Source organism: Coloeus monedula (assembly GCF_965178545.1).
Source record: "Coloeus monedula genome assembly, chromosome: 6".
NCBI classification, from domain to species: Eukaryota; Metazoa; Chordata; class Aves; order Passeriformes; family Corvidae; genus Coloeus; species Coloeus monedula.
The window spans coordinates 19,321,887-19,338,210 of record NC_138786.1 but is presented as its reverse complement, the minus strand read 5'-3'; the positions used below and the strand labels follow the sequence as shown (position 1 = coordinate 19,338,210).

The following is a 16,324-nucleotide window of genomic DNA, read 5'->3' as shown; positions in this document are numbered from 1 at the left end:
GGAAATACATACAAGCCCTTTTCACTGAGAAGAATTTACAATAGAAATAGGTATGGTTGTTCAGCTTCCTGCTTGCTTTAAATCCTAACACATGTACTTTACCAGCAAATACATGGATAAGAAAACAGGGTAGTTGCATCTGGGAAGTTTCAAGAATTGTTTTGATAATGCTTTTAGATGTTTGGTTTTTTGTTGGTTTTTTTTTTTTAGCATTTAATAGTTAAGAGAATTTTTAAGAAGTCAGGTTTTGGAGCAAAATAGGATTTATAAGACTACTGGTGAACTCCAGTCTCCAGAAATGGAATAGTTCACACATCACATGTCCTATTGCACTACAGCTCCTGCAGCAGAAAGTTCCAGACAGCCAGTGGCATTGGGTTTGGGTGATAAAAGGTGGAAGCCGTTGGCCATCAGCAGAAAAGCAGACAAATGAGTATCCTGGGATATCTGCCCCTGCGGCACTCACCCTCTGGATGGCTAACGAGCTTCCACAGAGAAATAGGGTCCTCTCGTCTGGGAACGGTTCAAGTCCCCCTAGAAGAAGCAATACAGAGTAGGAATGAGAGGGATCCCTCTCTGCAGGGACAGGCAGTCTTGGCTGTGTTGGACTCTGGTAGATCTCGGGACACACTTTGGTTAGTACCCAAGTTGGCTTCCCCAGCTTCCCTGGACAGCACTTAGGATCTTGTACTGAAAGAAGAAAAGCAGAGTCAACACCCATCCATCCTCTCTCACATGTGCTATTTCACAGGCCACTAGTCATATCTTACAAAATTTTATCTTTTCTAGGGAAAGGTGGTACAGCATTTTTCTTCCTCCTCGTTTTTCCAAGACAGAGGGTAAAGCAGCATAGGTGCAACACCATCTTCTCCACAGGTGAGTTGTGGGTGAGGAACAGTCCATTTTGGGATGAGGGACAAAAAATGAGTTCCTTCTCGCCCTTCCATTCCCAATGGGACACTAATAAAAGCTCATTCAAAAACAGAGCTCAAAGGAACAGCCAAGACCAGACACTTCCAAAGTGTCTTTTTATTAGTAAGCCTTTTAATTTACATGCTCAAATATAACAATCATCCTCCCGTGTTCATTTAGTCCTTGCAGGGCCTTTGCAAGCACACACCCTGATTTATTAGCAGAGCAGGGTTGAAGGGGAAGGAGGCACCACAGCAAAAAGCAAACCTGCAGGGCTTGCTTTAGCACATCTGGGAGAAGCAGCTGAGGAAAATACATTAGAAAAGCAAGAGAGAGAGGGTATCTTAGGGAGCCAAAGACAAGGTGGTAGCAGAAAGAGGAGATAAAACAAAGCAAGGAGGCACCAGCTGCTGGGACCCTGTCCCTGCTCTCCTTCTCACCAGGATACTTTATTAGCAGGGTGACACAACGTTGTAGCAAACATGAATATGCATCAGTTATTATGCAGGAGATATTCAGGGACACATTGCTGATTTATGGACCCGGCAGCTGCAGCACCAGCCAGCTGCAACCTAGAGGGATGGGGACAGTGAGCATGGCTGGCAGAGAGGTCCACAAAGGACCTCCAAACCCAGCCCTTCAAGAGCCATGGCGAATGAATTCATCACGACCAAGTCTGTAGCCATGCAGAGCCAACCAATGCATTCTGTGCACAATGCTGGGAAACCATCACACAACCCAACACAAACAGAAACATCCAAAGGTTACGGTGCGAGATTTAAGTTTGGATCAGCAGAACTTTAAGTTAGGGTCCTGAATTACCCAAACCTCACTTTGCTGCTCACAGTAAATCTCGTCAGACTTGTTAATGTGATGCTCATATCCCCTCTCTCTCTGCAGCAGTCTGGATTTTAAAAAAATCCAAGCAATGTTGCTGTGGGTGAGTTAAGTGCATCACTGTCACACCACAGACCTGCTACAAGGAAGACTGAAAATGTGAGGATTGCAGCCCTCCATACTGAAAAGGAAGTAGTTTCCTTTTTGGCTCTGGAGCAACAAAGGGACACTGCCCAAGGACTCATCCTGCCTGTCTTGCAAGCATCACAGAACAGACACAGGAGACATGCTCCTTCAGCTCTAAATGGCCTCCACATGGGTTCATATATCCCACTCCTCAACAACACATGACTGGCACAGCAGATCAAGGAACAAGAAACTCCACCCTGCAATGAAGAACCCACAACAATTAAGTGACTTCCTGATGGTCACACAGGAGACGTATGGTGAAGCTGGGGATTTCTGTTCCCCCACATTCGAGCTTTTGTCGTAAGACATGTGTTCATCAATGGCTGCGTTTGAGTGTGCAGGGGACAGGAGCACAACGCCTTCTCCACCACCTCTGTCACAGCCTCCAGCATCTGCTGGCAGACCTGCACAATCAGCAAAAGCCGGGGGGGGGGGGGGTTTCCTTCCAGAGCTTCCTTGGGAGTCCACAGCAACGATGACAAGCAGGATTTGGGTGGGCTCGTAGCCAGCATCTGCAGGCCAAGTAAGGCTGGAAAGAAACCACAGAAATGCAAGACACCAAGCCTGTGTCAGATGTGGCTCCTCAACACTGGAGCGCAACTAGCTGATTCACAAATAAGCAAAGCCCCTGAGAGCAGAAGGGTGGTTGAGGTCCCTCTGATAATGCCTAAAGGTTAGGTGTACCTACATCTTCATAGAAACCCTCAACTCCAGTCCCTCAGACAACCCTGGTAGAGGCAATGAGTAGATACAGATCTGGCTTTGGCAGTGCACTTGACATGGCCATAAAGCTCCAAAGACCCTGCCCTACCTCTTTGACTCAACACAGGTGTTCCTCTACACAGATCAACAACTGATGGAGAAAAGAGCAACACTGGGGTCTGGTCCTCACTTGCACCAGGCACAAGATAGTGGGCACACTCACTCCAGTCACATGAACCAGATTTGCTTGTTTGAAAGAGGTACAGATAGGAAGCACACCATGCCCTGAGCTTCAGGGATGACATCTTGCGGTGGAAAAGTGTCAGAAAGTCCATGAAGTGAATGGACAAAGAGATGCAAGGGAGCCTGGACACAATCCCCTAACTGCAAACAGAAAGAAGAAAACCTTAAAGTCTTTAGACCAAGGACATCTTCAGTAGGAGATGTCAGCCAGAGACCAGCACCTGCATGCAGCTGGTGGTCGTGAAAATGCCCTGGCAAGCACCTGGTGACCAGACACAGCTGACACAACACTCTGTCCTTAGCACCTGATTTATCCTGAGAGCACAAAAAGAGACCACGCAAAGTACAACCCAAAATAGCTGCAACATAAGCTGGAAGAGTCACATCTTGGGAAAAGTAAAACGGGGCATCATGATTCTGCAGGTGCCCTTCCAGCTGAAGCATCCTTTTGTCAGGAGTGACAATGCAACCTCCATCACAGATCAACCTCTGCATGGCAAAGTCCCCAAGCAAACCCCATGCAGCAGCAGGCAAAGGTCATCCACATTGGAAAAAAAAAACCAAACCAAACCAAAATCAAACAAAAAACCAAACCAAAACAAAAAAAATCCAAGCCCCAAAACAACCAACCAACCAACCAAGAAAGAAAAAAGGGATTTCTGAACTTTGAACTGTAATGCACTACAATTACTGTGATGTAACTTCATTAGGGCAGTGCAAGCGATGGCTCAACATCAAATCCCCAACACTGTTGGGGATTCTCACGCAGCCCAAAACCTTCTTCTAACTCTTTTCAGTGGAAACCATCTCAGGTCCCAGAGCAGGGTCTCATCCTGCCAGATTATCTGAAAACCAAAAAGAGGCCCCTACAGCAGCTTTCTCTTTAAAAAATGTCTAACTCTGGTTGTGCCTGCTGTCCATACAACACTCAAATCTTTATCCTCTGAAGCCACTGACTTCCCTAAACCTTGCAGCAATGAGATGCCAAAACTATAAACATCACTTCTTTTTATATGCATATACATGGCTTCCCATCTTCTTTCCTGGTGCCCAGCCATCTCCCCCACAGCCTGTCAGATTTTCTGGTCCTACTGCTCAGGGAAGCACACATTGCAGAGACATTTAGAAAAGAAACACAGCAGCCTTCATTGGATTTATTCTTGGACTTTGTAAGGCTCATGCAAACAGTTCTGTATTTGACCTGAAAAAATAATAATCACAAAAGGCAAACTTATAACTTCAAAGATGACTTCTCCTGGCAGCCCTAAGCCATTATCTGCATGTAGTATGGACAAGGTGCAAGTTTTATAGCTTCCCAAAAAAGGGAGAGGACAGCCCAAGCCAAGGAGTAAAAACCAAACAAGTGAGTCCCACAATTGAGATCTCACCTTGAAGGTTTACCCTAAGGAAAGGGCAAAAATAGAGTCCTTGCACTGACGCCACTGAAGCCAAGACAGTCAACACTGGTTGAGGATCTCACTTGTCTATTTTTACTTTCAACCTTAGCCCATTTGGAGCACTTATCCCTCTCTGCATCTTGAGACAGCAGTGAGACAGACTGACATTACCTTTGAAAGCACAAATACACCTTTGTTCAGCCAGAGGGGCACACAGAGTGCCTATAGAACACCTAAAAACTCAGCCATCATAAAGCAGAAGAAGGAAGGAGGTGGCAGAGTTGTTTCCTCCTCCCTGGAGATCTGGCTGCCATGAAGAATTGCATATGGTGCTGGCACAGAGAACTTGCTCCTGGGATCAGCAGCTGAGTGTTTTCCCAGGACCCTCTGCTAAGAGGCTTTCCCATACTGCTGGCTCCTAAGCATACATGGAGCCTCCCTAAGGAGTTTCTGCAACAGGGTGACAAAAATAAGCCTGCAGTCTCCGGGTTCATCCAGCCTCGTGTGGGTACAGGCGTCTGTTAGACAATGGCCTGGGGACCACAGCACACGAACTGAAGCAGTGAAGATCAAGCTGACTCATAGTTCTTTGGCTTTGGTTTAACATATAATTAATAAATAAATAAAACGAAACCTGAACCTCCCTTCAGCCCACTGGGAAAAATCCAAGCATCTGCCTTCAATTCCCCGGCGCATAATAATACAACTTTATTACTACAAGTAAAATTACTGTATTTTCTATATGCTGTTAGAGCATGTGTGTGAAGATCTGTTACACAACCTACATCACTCTGCAAATCACTGACTGCTGGGAGTATTTAACGCTATCACCCTTTGCCATCAGCCCCCAGCAAATGAGTCCTGACCTTTTATTCAATCGGTCATCCCTGCCCTCACAAGCAACAGCAAAGACACAAGAACTGAAGTTCTGATACTTAAGCGATGATCTCAGGAAAGAGGGTTGAAAACTGGACCTCAGGGCACCAAAATGCTTATACAACTACCTCCTGGGCTACAGCAAATACCACTAAAAGCAGCTCCAGGCAGGGCTGGGGGGACATAGAGATGGGATGTGCACCAGAAGACCAAAGTTTGCTCATACTGGTGGCTCCATCATCCCTTTTCACACCTTCAGGCTTTTTTTGGTCTACTACTATAGACTGTAACAGCTAAGAAGGCATTGTTCAAGTAGTGGGAGCCTGGTCCTACGCATGGTCTGAGGTTCCTCTCCAATTCTGCTCACCCACACCCACAAATTTTGCTCTTTGCTGACCATTTGAGACTGCAAGAGTGTTTGAGTAATGCTAAATGTCACAAGGCTGCTAGGAGTTTTATTTCTTCCCCCAGTGTTTGGAAAAAGCAAGAAATGGACAGGTGATGTGAACTGGCACTGTTAAAGATGATCCAGTCTAATAAGATCATGCAAACTTCCTGGCTCTTGTCACGACCCCATCTGTCTTGTGGGCTTTGAGCTGGATTAAAGAATTACGCATAAGCTATGAAAATGATCCCCCTGAGGAAACAGTCATTTGGAACAACTACAGAAAATCTTCACTTTTGGACAAGAACCTCTTTCAGAGTTCAGGTGGTTTGGGGTTTGGGGTTTTTTTCTTAAGGGAGCAGAGAACCACAATAGTATCTGCAGTCAGAGGCTCCACTTCATGGATCCGTATCTCCTCAGATCCTTGGTATAACAAAATCCTCTTTCCTTAGAAAAATAACTTCAGACCTTAAACTTGAACTCTGAATTTTTACAGTCTTGTCAATATTGTGAGAACTCAAACATGATCATGTGCCTTCACAGGAGCCTGGCACAAACAAGCCACCAGTTAGATTTTGAACTACAGTGATGTGCTGATAAAGCTCCCTCTTCATTCAAGGGCAGTGGAGCTCACCAGTGTTGTTTTTCAGGGTTCCTAAGGCACAGGCAGCAGTTTCTCACTCTTGTACATCATTCACACCTAGCTAGAAATACACTGCTGCTTGATTTCTCCCTTAAAATCCTCTTATTTTCAGATGGCAGCTCCCCAAGGACCATGTGTGTCCCTACAATGAACCTTGAAGGCCACAGTGTGGTGTAATGGGTACAGCTCCTACACAGCTCTCATTGTTCCCACACAGGAACTTCAACTGAAGAAATAAAATGAAATTAAAAGAAATGAATCAAGTGTTTGCAAAAAGCTTTTTCTAAAAACGGAAAAATCCCACAGAAAACCACCATCTCACATGCCAAACCAGCCAACTTTTACCTGAAGCACTACTCAAGCAAAAAGACAAGCTGCAGTGTTTTGTAATGTGAGTATATTAACACAACATGAAAATTCCTATTCTAACAGCAAGGAAAAAATAGAGCACAGAAGACTGAAAGTTTGTCAACTATCCATCCTTAAAAACTTACACTAGAGGTTGCCTTGCTCTGAACCAATCCCCTCCATCAAAGGCTGATTAGGCTCTAGGATCTACCATTATAGCCTTTCACCTGTAGACCTAAGACAGGACAGAGAGGGTGAAGACCTGCATTGAAGGAAAGTATATCTGAGGTTAGTATTTCTTGCCCAAATGGAGATCTTCCATTAAGAAGCTGTTCCAAGTGGTGGCTGCCATTCCACAGGCTTCATTCTTCCCTTACTTCCTCAATTTTGATCAAACTCAGAACATATTATGTCAACTCCAACAGGAAATCTGACTTAAGCTAACAGTCAAAACCCTGATCAGATACAAAAGTTCATGTCGTTGGTCTTTTTTTCCTCCCTTTCAAGTGGCTGCATGGTCTTAAGACAACACCAGTGTGATTGGCCAAGGTCATTGTGAAACACACAACCGAAGGCCCAGGCTGAGTTTTATAGGCTAACAACTCCCCCACACCACTTTAAGCAAGTGTTTCCTTTATTCTACAGCCCCAAAGGAATTGTTGCTTTTGCAGAGCACAAAACAAAAATGCAAGTTCAGAGAGTATTCTGAAAAACACAATGAACACAGACTTCATAAAGTTCACTCAAAGGTTTTGAAGTATGCTAAGTCTAAATTAGATACCTTTTTTTGAACATAGGGAGGCAATTTACCCTCTAAAGTAGCCGCTTTTCATCCAGTAGCTCAGAAGAGAACATGCAAGATATCTCTGTGAGCTGTGTGGGTGCCTGACACAGCTGTGACAAGCACACTTCATACAGCCCTCTTAAGATAAGGCTGCCATACTAAACGAGGCAGAGTAAAGATATTACTTGCAACAGGTTCTTATTCCTTTGACAACATCCCATGGTGTTAACTTCACTGCTCTTGCACAGTCTGGAGTAAGGCAAGGACTCGCATCTCCCAGCCACCACCAAGTGAGTGCAGGAATGCAGTGGGAAGGAAGGATCCTGCCGCTCGGCTGGGCTGGCATCCCCTCCAGCCAGATCAGGCTCGCAGGCTGAGTACCCACAGCACCACGTATTGTCTGTGCCTTGCCCACAGCAGCTGCAGCGCCAGAGGACAAAAGCTCCCACAACCTCTCCAAAGCTGAATTTGCAGCAACACGTTGCTTCTTAAGGAAAAAACCACAACATACTCATTTCAAAGTAGCCAGCTGGTGAGGAACAACAACAGGGAGAGAGGAAAAAAAACACAAACCACTTAGCACCACTTCCCTTTCTTTCTCTCACATGGAGTTGAGAAGCTTATATTAATTGCAAAGCATGAGAATCTGAACAAACACCCTCCTTGGGCAACCAGGGCCAACCCCAGGAAAATATTTGCATCTATGGGATGTGCAAGTTGTGTAACCAGCAAAATACCAAGACAGATAAGGCAGGGACCTTTCATTAGGATTTATAGAAATTTGCAACTCTGCAGTGCTGACTCAGGCTAAGACAAGCTGCTTTAGTTTTCTCTCCCTCGCTCTAGCCTTCACGGGGGAAATAATACCAGCCAAATTCATATCCAGTCTGAAGCCACCAGATAGTATTTGCAGAGCTGAATCAGAAACCAAAGCAGCCTTTGATGGACTACAGGAGGGAACTGGGTTTCCTGCGATGGGAGTTCTCTTCCCACCCTAAATGTAAAATCTTAAGGAAGTTATTGGTGCAATAAGGTTGGTCTGCCCTGGACACAAAAGGCAACTTGACTGCGTTACACGATTTCCCAAGCCCAAGGCTTGATACGGCCTTGTCTTCCTAGATTTAATTATATATATGTTATTAGGGAGTTAGGAAAATTAGTTAGAAGGTCATATAGTTACAAAACCTTTGTGAAAGGGATGGATGGATCCTAGTTTCTCCTGCCAGCTTTCAAAGACCCATATGTGTGCACGTTCAACCAGGAGAGCAAACAGCCAAGTGACACAGCTGCAAATCTTCCAGAAACCTATAAACCATCTCCTGTTGACAAGGCAACCAGCATGCTGTTGGTCGCAAAAATTAACAAGTAAAAAGTACTTTTTTGCCACAGTGCATCCAGCCAGCAGCAGGTTGATGTCAGCAAAAGGCCGGTCCTAAGCACGTACCTAGGAGCGCACAGGAGCTGCCAGGACCCGATGCTGTGCCAGGTGCCTCCCTTTCGGGACACTCTTCAAACACAGACCCTGTTTACTGTACCGAAGGTCAGAGGGAAAGGACAACAAGGAAAGTATCAGAGCAAAAACATATGGTAACTGCAAGCCCTGATATACTGTCCTTACTGAATTAAAAACCTCCTGAGGGTTTTCGTACTTGCCCTCTCTGTTCCTGAGAAGCATGAGATAAAAAGTACAAAAGTTTGTGGTGGGCATATGTAGCCAGGAAAGAGAGCAGGGAGAGATCAGATGCATTGTGAAGAAAATACACCATATAATGGAATAGAAGGTATTTTTTTGCCTTTTTCTGTAGCACAGTATGTGTGTTTCCCACCTAGGATGAGCCAGAAATTTCACCTCCAATAGACTACCCACTATTGTAAAGTTTGAAGCGACTGCAGTGCACACACTAGACTTCTACAGACTCTCCAGAGCACCATTTAATGGATGTCTGAAGGGATGGGAATTATAGCATGAGTATCAACAACAAAACTGGGGTATAAAACTGACTCTTTTTTTCTTCAGGGTTGTAGCAGTGAATCATGCTGACACTACAGGCGTGAGATGGAGGGTAAAGACTCTGGCATGGCACCATCCCATACCAAGCAGGCTTGCAACCAGCTGTCAGCACAGGGACTCAGAGGCTGAGTTCAAGCTCTGTGGACTCTTGCTGCAGACAGGTTTCTCACTCCCAAAACGCCCAGTGTACCGCACTTCTGCCACTGGGCTAATTATTCCCCAGCAAAAGGCATGATGGAACAAGTGCTCCAAATCAAAGGGGAAACTCAGCCACTCAAGAAAATCCTCCCCAGGCTATCAGGCTTTATTCCTTTCAGTTGGCTCAGCTTCGTTTTTCTAGTTCCGTCAAGAGCAGCTCTAGGTCTCCTCCAACCTGCTCCCAGCAGACCATACCAGGGTCTTCCGAGAAACCATGAAGGTTCAAGTCAAATGGAACAAAAATCTACAGAAACTGGCTCCATCATCCTCAAAGCCCCAATATGCCATTTAGCAGTGCTTCAGTGTTAGTAAAAAGGCTCTTTTTCCCCTAACAGAAAGAGTTTGACCCACCAAGTCTGGAACACCCAGACATGCAGCACTTTTTGAGGCACTGGAGAGCTCCTGCTATCACCTGCTGGTTTGCAATCTCAAGTCTCCATGCCATTGTTTCAGCTCTAGATTTAGAGGTCTCATGTCTTTCCCCACTGCAATACAATAACTGTTTGGGCACATGCAGGAGGAGGTCAGGAGCTCCTGAGAAGTATATGAATAACACCTGACCTATGTTAGCAGCTACTTGGCCTCTGTATGGAAGTTTGAACCAAGGACAAAACTGTTCCATTTGTACCTACACTCTCTGCCTTCACTTGGTTAAAACATCCCTTGTTCTAGAGCTGGGACAGGCTTGGAGCTCTGTCCTAGGAGCACCTCTGAGAGGTGTTTAACTCTGTCTTCCAGTTGCTGTCTGGATGACATCCCTCTCCTCCACTCTTGGCCAGCAAGGAATCAAAATGAAGGGTAGCTTCTTGACCAAAGTTAGATGAACATGCTTACCAGATGAGACAGCCAAGGACAGACCACATTCAACAGTCTTGTCTCCCTTTTGTGCTACCCCAGCGTGTGCCCAATGCAGCTAGTTAAGGTGGGGCTCATCTCACCTACAGCACAGACCTCTCCACAAGAGCCCATCATCCAGAGCCTCTATCATCAATGAGCAGAGACAGGCACAGTGTGTCTGACCTGTTTCAGGTATCCACCTGCATTACAATGAGATGGAAGTGCTCATTTCCTCTGCTGCCTGTAAAGGGGGACTGAGGGGCTGGGATGTTAGATGCCGACACCCGGACAGGGGAATTGCACCCTGATATTCCCCATCTTGCACTTTGCTGGTAAGCTTTTCAGAGAGAGACTATCTCACCCTGCCCCTAACATGAAAGCACTTCACCCCCTAAGGCCTGAAGGTAACACTACACTTCAAGTGGGAGATGAGAGGCCCATGCCCTTAAGTGTTTGCCATCAAGAAAACTTCACAACACCTTCCCTGTAATGATGTTCCAAGTGGATCCAAATAATTTTGGGGAATGGCTGAAGAGAAGGCAGAGCTGCAGGTCTCAGCCTGCCTCTGTGTTAGCAGGTGAAGAAAGGAGAACATCCCAGGCACCAAACACTTTGTGCCACAAGAACGGCATTGCCCAGACAGCCCGCAATGCTCCCTTTGTGCCCATCAAGAGATGCACTGTTACTGCAACCCTAGGGTATTTTACCATGTCCTGCAGCCGTAGGGAGGATGAGAGAAGATCCAGCCAGCAGGAACTGTGCAGCAAGATTGATTTATTTAATTATTTTACAAACTCTTTTATAGACTTTTTTCTTCATAGTCTAATTGGACAAAGGATCAGCAACCCCTTGGGGTGATTGGCTAAAATCCTAAAACATCCATTGTCAAAATATTTTTCTACTGTACTATAAACAAGACTTTTCAAGGCTGCAGGTGTTTGATTGTTTACAGAACTCTGCTACCTCTTCTGTGTGAGAGAAGTCTCTCACAGACTTAGAAAATAGCAAGAAAATCCTTGCTAGCAGCATTTTTGTATCTACAATGCACCATGACAGGCAGGGAAGGATGAACACATGCAGCAGGGCTGGGTCAAGGACATGGGAAAGGATAGAGCAACAAGACTGTAATTTCTTCTAGTATAGAGACCTGGGATTTACAGGCCAACCTTGAGGACTCTTCTCCTTTTTATGACTTCTGATATACAATCCTTTGGGGCAGGCAACATGGGAGCTTGATGCAGACAACTGCAAAATAATGAGTCTAGGGGCAGGAAGCCAAAGCAGACGGCGCATGTTAAATGGAGCTGTCACGCTACTGGGCTGGCCAGGGGAGAGATGGAGGAGCTATTCTGAGATTTGTGAAGCCATCAGCCCTCGTGCTGCAGAAAACAACAAAATTAAGCTCAGAAAGGGACGGCAGGCAGAATAACTCCCATGATAACAGGATGCATGGGAAGTAAGTTGTTACAAAGGGCCCTCAAATCAAATAGGGGGGAAAAAGCAAGCATGGAAGAGACTGCACAAAATTCACCCACAGTGGAACTGAAGAGTTCAGAAGAAAATGAGATGTTTCATTCAGCTCCCTGAAAGGGTGACTTACTGTTGGCAGAGCTTTTTCTCCCACCCCAGCCTTCAGTTGTCACCAAGCTCACAGGCTCCTACCTCAGATTTTAAACATTATCTCTTTGCATTCTAATCCCAAAAAGTACTTGCTCCCAATGCCCCAGCAGAGCAAGCCACGATGAGAAAGTGTGACTGCTGGTTGTCCACCTCCATGCAGCAGCTGCCAGTCAATCCCAGTTCCACAACCCCTTTGATTACTTTGATCTGTTCAGGTGGTAGTGTTCCTTTTTTTTCCTCCTCCTCTGGGATTTCTTCTGAAATTGCTCTAAGCTGTGAATTGAATAAACTAATTCCAGGTGCAGAGACTTTGAAACAAAGGAGATGAGAACCTGAACTGACCTGAGAGATGCTGCATTGCCCAGCAGCCCAGTCACTGCAGTCAATATAGTTCAACCAGCTTCAGTTGAATTTGAACAAGATTTCACAACCCTGTTGCAATGCAACTGCAGGCCTTGCCAAAAAAACATGTACTTAGTAGCATGCTCTGAGAGAGCCCAGGCCTCTCCTAGGCACTCAGCTTCCCACCTCTTCACAAGGAGCACACTTCAGGTAAGCAACTCTATACATCTTTCTTTTTAAACTGTACATCTTCCACTAAAACGCAGGAGGGCTTTCCTTAGCCTTCTCAACAGCATCCTGCAATTGCCTTGTTTTTCCTTTAAAACAGTAGAAATTTCAAGCCAGCTTCCGCAGCTCAATGTTTGCACCCGTGGATTGGTGACTACAAAATCCAACTAGCTGCCCTGGGCCTTTACAAATCCCCAGCCAGGGACCTGTACATTATGTGCTGTAATCCTCCCCCATTTCATCTCTAAAGCTGGCTAGTACCAGAGGCTCTTCCCTATCACCTCCCTCAGAGAATCACCACCAAAACCTCCCATGTTGCCACAGCAAAGACTCAGCAACAACTGCCCTGTTTAGAATATCTTAACAGGCTACAGCCCCATTAGAATCAAAGAAGGAAGACAAACCTAAATCCCAGGAACTACACCTCTGCATGGGTGGTTTCATCTCAGCAGCCTCCCTTTGCTCACCTCCCATCCTGAACAGGTTTATAATCCACTCCCTGGTTGCCCTGAATTACCCCAGAGGTGACCATATTTCAGCAACAAATTAAACTGTCACGATACATTCCTTTCTACACTGTTTTTTAAAACATGTGAGCTCTGACTGCCAGAGAATTGTTTTGGAAAGATTAGATTAGGTGCCTCGGAAACTGCTTTGGAAAAAAAAGTAAAGGGTTTTCGCTTCTTGAAGAAACCCACCATTTTGGGGTTTTTTTTTTCCCTGTGAAGTTTGTTTTGTTTTTCAACCTCAAAGATTTGGTCAATGAACTGCATCTTGTTTTTTAGATCTTTCCACAAAAGGTGCCTCGATGCAGATGACCAATAGGGAGATTGCTCATTTTGCAATCATCTGCCACCGACGCAAATTAAAATTCTAAAGCACTCTGATTTTTAAAACAATCCCCATCCAAAGGCCTCCAACATCTCTATTCAATTGACCAAATCTTCTTACTGTTTTTCCAACTCACAACAAGACACTCAGTTTTATCATGGGATGTCTATCCATTTCTTCAGACACAAATCCCATTTACAGCCTGGAAGACTGACATGCAAAGGACTGCCATCCCAGCCCTCCACTCACATCACTTCTAAGACCAGACACCTAAAGTATTAAAATAACAGTCAAGACAGCCTTGCTTGAAAGGATAAAAGGAAACAAACCCCCACCTTCTCAGGGCTCATTGTGATAAGAAAGCATTTCTCTCATCAGAAAAATCAGACTAGCAACACGTGAACAGCTGGGTGCTGAATCTTTTGACGCTCATCAGTTACCAAAGGAAATGAGAAGCTGATCTTGCAGTCAAAGTGCCAGACTAGGACAACAATTTCTGTTCTAAGCTCTGCTCTGTTCTAAGCTCTCTCCTCCTGTTAATGTCAATTTCCATTCCCCAGTTCCCAGCTGTAAAACAAGGGGTTGTAATGTATCTCCTCTCCCTGCCCAGTGTGTGCCCCAGCTATAGGCACCGGTAGGTATTTGGCAATTTTTCACTTTCTAGCAGATATGAGGAGCAGCCAAGCCTGGACATTTCATAGACTGGAAAAGGGTGGCTACTTGAGATATACACCACGGAGGAAGAGGAACGGCGAAGGTATAAACTGATGTCTGCTGAACACAGATTAATGTGTTCATCATAGAAGTAACACGAAGCAGAGGACATCTTGTCAGGCCCCTGATAATCAGGTGCAGTATGTGGGGATCAAATGACTATAATTTGCTCACGAATCAGAGATTTCCACCCTCATCCATCTACCTCCCTGCTTTGCCACAGACCTGGTGAGACCCTGCACACGTCCCTGTGACTATGAGCCACACCAGCACACAGCCTCCTTGTTTCTGTGGAAAAGCAGGAGCTGAAGCACTTTTCCAGGTCCGGGTCTGACTCTCTCACACCTCTGTCTCCCACCTCCACCATGGTCATGGTAGTCATTTCTTTCCAGTGCATATGTTTTGAGAATCAATACCTTGATATTTGGAAATTATAGGGGCCACCAGAATAGCTACAGAGCCATCAGCTGCAACTGAGTACAGCAGAACGGAGGACATACAGTTGCACTCTTAGGAGAGAGCAGATCCGACCCTAAAAGACTTCAGTACAGCCACCACACACCGCAGGAGAACAATGAGGCAGAAAGTGAAGCAGGGATTTGTGCATACCTCCTCATCCATCAGCAACTATGCTGACTGCCAGATGGGAGGTGATACCACCAAGCAGCACAGCAATGTCCTCCCCCTGCCTAGCCCCCAGCACTTATCCTCATCCTGCCTCCCACATCAGCAGAGCAAGAAGCCAACACATGCTTGTCGAAGCAGGTCAGGGAGCAGACCACTCGCCCAAGGCTGCCTGTGTGGAAAGTGGGACAAGCCCTCCAGAAAAAGACAACTGGCCTCTTACAATATCATGCAAATCAGGAAAAGGCCAGGAGAAACAAGACTGGGAGAAACCTTGTATGACCAAGGTTATATTGCAAGGTTATGTATTCATCCTCTGCACACAAGGGGGGAAAGCAAGGGGTGTGCATGCACACACACACCAGAGGTACCTCCTGCTTTCACCAGCATTTGCTAGGTCTGCATTCTACAAAGGAGAGTTGTGCTGCTCACAGCAGGAGCCTAAGAGAGTGGGACCCAAAAGGAGCCATTGCATCTACAGACAGAGATACAAGGCGAGACAATGAAAAAAATTAATCACAGAATTAGCATACATACAAGCCAGGATCAGTCCCATATTTACCTATAACAAACAGTGATGTTTTATTTACTTAACATAATCAACTATTGTTTTATCTACTTATCATACGAACCAAAGCCTGGTTTCAGAAGCCCAGCCGTGTCCTTTTCCTGGAAGGTGAATTTCAGTCCCTCACATAACATTAAGCCCCCTGACATCCAATGCAAAGCCATCAGCAGGGAAGGAGCATGGCTGCTACAACCGCTACAGAAACAGAGGACCTAGTGCCACACCAGGAATACTGCTCTGGCTGCTGCTGTGGCTGTCTGAGGTAGGATGAAATCCATCATTTTCAGGCTCCAAATTTATACATTCAAGCTTATTCTATACACATGGTTTGAAGCAGGGTGAATAGAGCTGGATGTAAGCCACAGAATTGCTGAAGATAGCACAGAGTGTCAGAGCACTCAATGTGATCCTGGAGCAGGCCGACAGGATGGCTGCCTGTTACCCCAACAAACTGCTGATGAACAGAGCTCACTTCTCAGCAAGCCTCTAAACAAGATCCCAACTTGCCTCAGGCACAAGCACTTGCTGACCAGACTCTTCTTTGGAGATTTTTCACTGGTTTGCCTTTCTCAAGGAATATGGCCCCATGCACTTACACTGCCAGCCAGCCATGCCTCAGTTCAGCCCTGACCAGCAGGAGAGCCAACGCACCACCCTGCAAAACAGCAGCCTCCACAATGCCTTTTTCCACTGATCTCCTCCTCGCTTCTCTCTCTGCAGAGCCTTACCCAGGGAGAACAGGGCAGCCTGAAGCAGCCCCTGCTGTGCACACCTGCATCCCTCATTTCACTCCTACTCCCTGGCTTTTTAGATCTTGCTCCTCTTCTCCCAGTAAGAGCACGACATCCTCTTCATTTCACAGGCCACAGCTTCTCCCTCACGTCTGCTGTTCTCTCAAGGATGCTAAACAAGCAGAAGACGTACAGGCATCTTCCCAGAGACGTTGCAGCAATGTCTCTTTTTTGTATTCGTCAAGTTATTGCTCCCACACACACACATTTAAACTCAGCTCCACCAGCTCTTGAATTTAACTTG

General features: G+C 45.8%; 1 protein-coding gene across 2 annotated transcripts in view; it reads right to left on the bottom strand.

Annotated features, from left to right (window-relative positions):
* The window catches only part of HRAS (HRas proto-oncogene, GTPase), a 42,046-nt gene that overhangs the window by 20,354 nt on the left and 5,368 nt on the right, over positions 1–16,324 (bottom strand). Inside the window, exon 2 of one of the 2 annotated variants that reach the window (XM_082283220.1) lies at positions 467–534. The exons of the other annotated variant lie outside the window; for it this stretch is intronic. The gene's annotated coding sequence lies outside the window, so the exon portion shown is untranslated. The remainder of the gene's footprint in view (positions 1–466; positions 535–16,324) is intronic. 2 annotated transcript variants of the gene reach the window in all.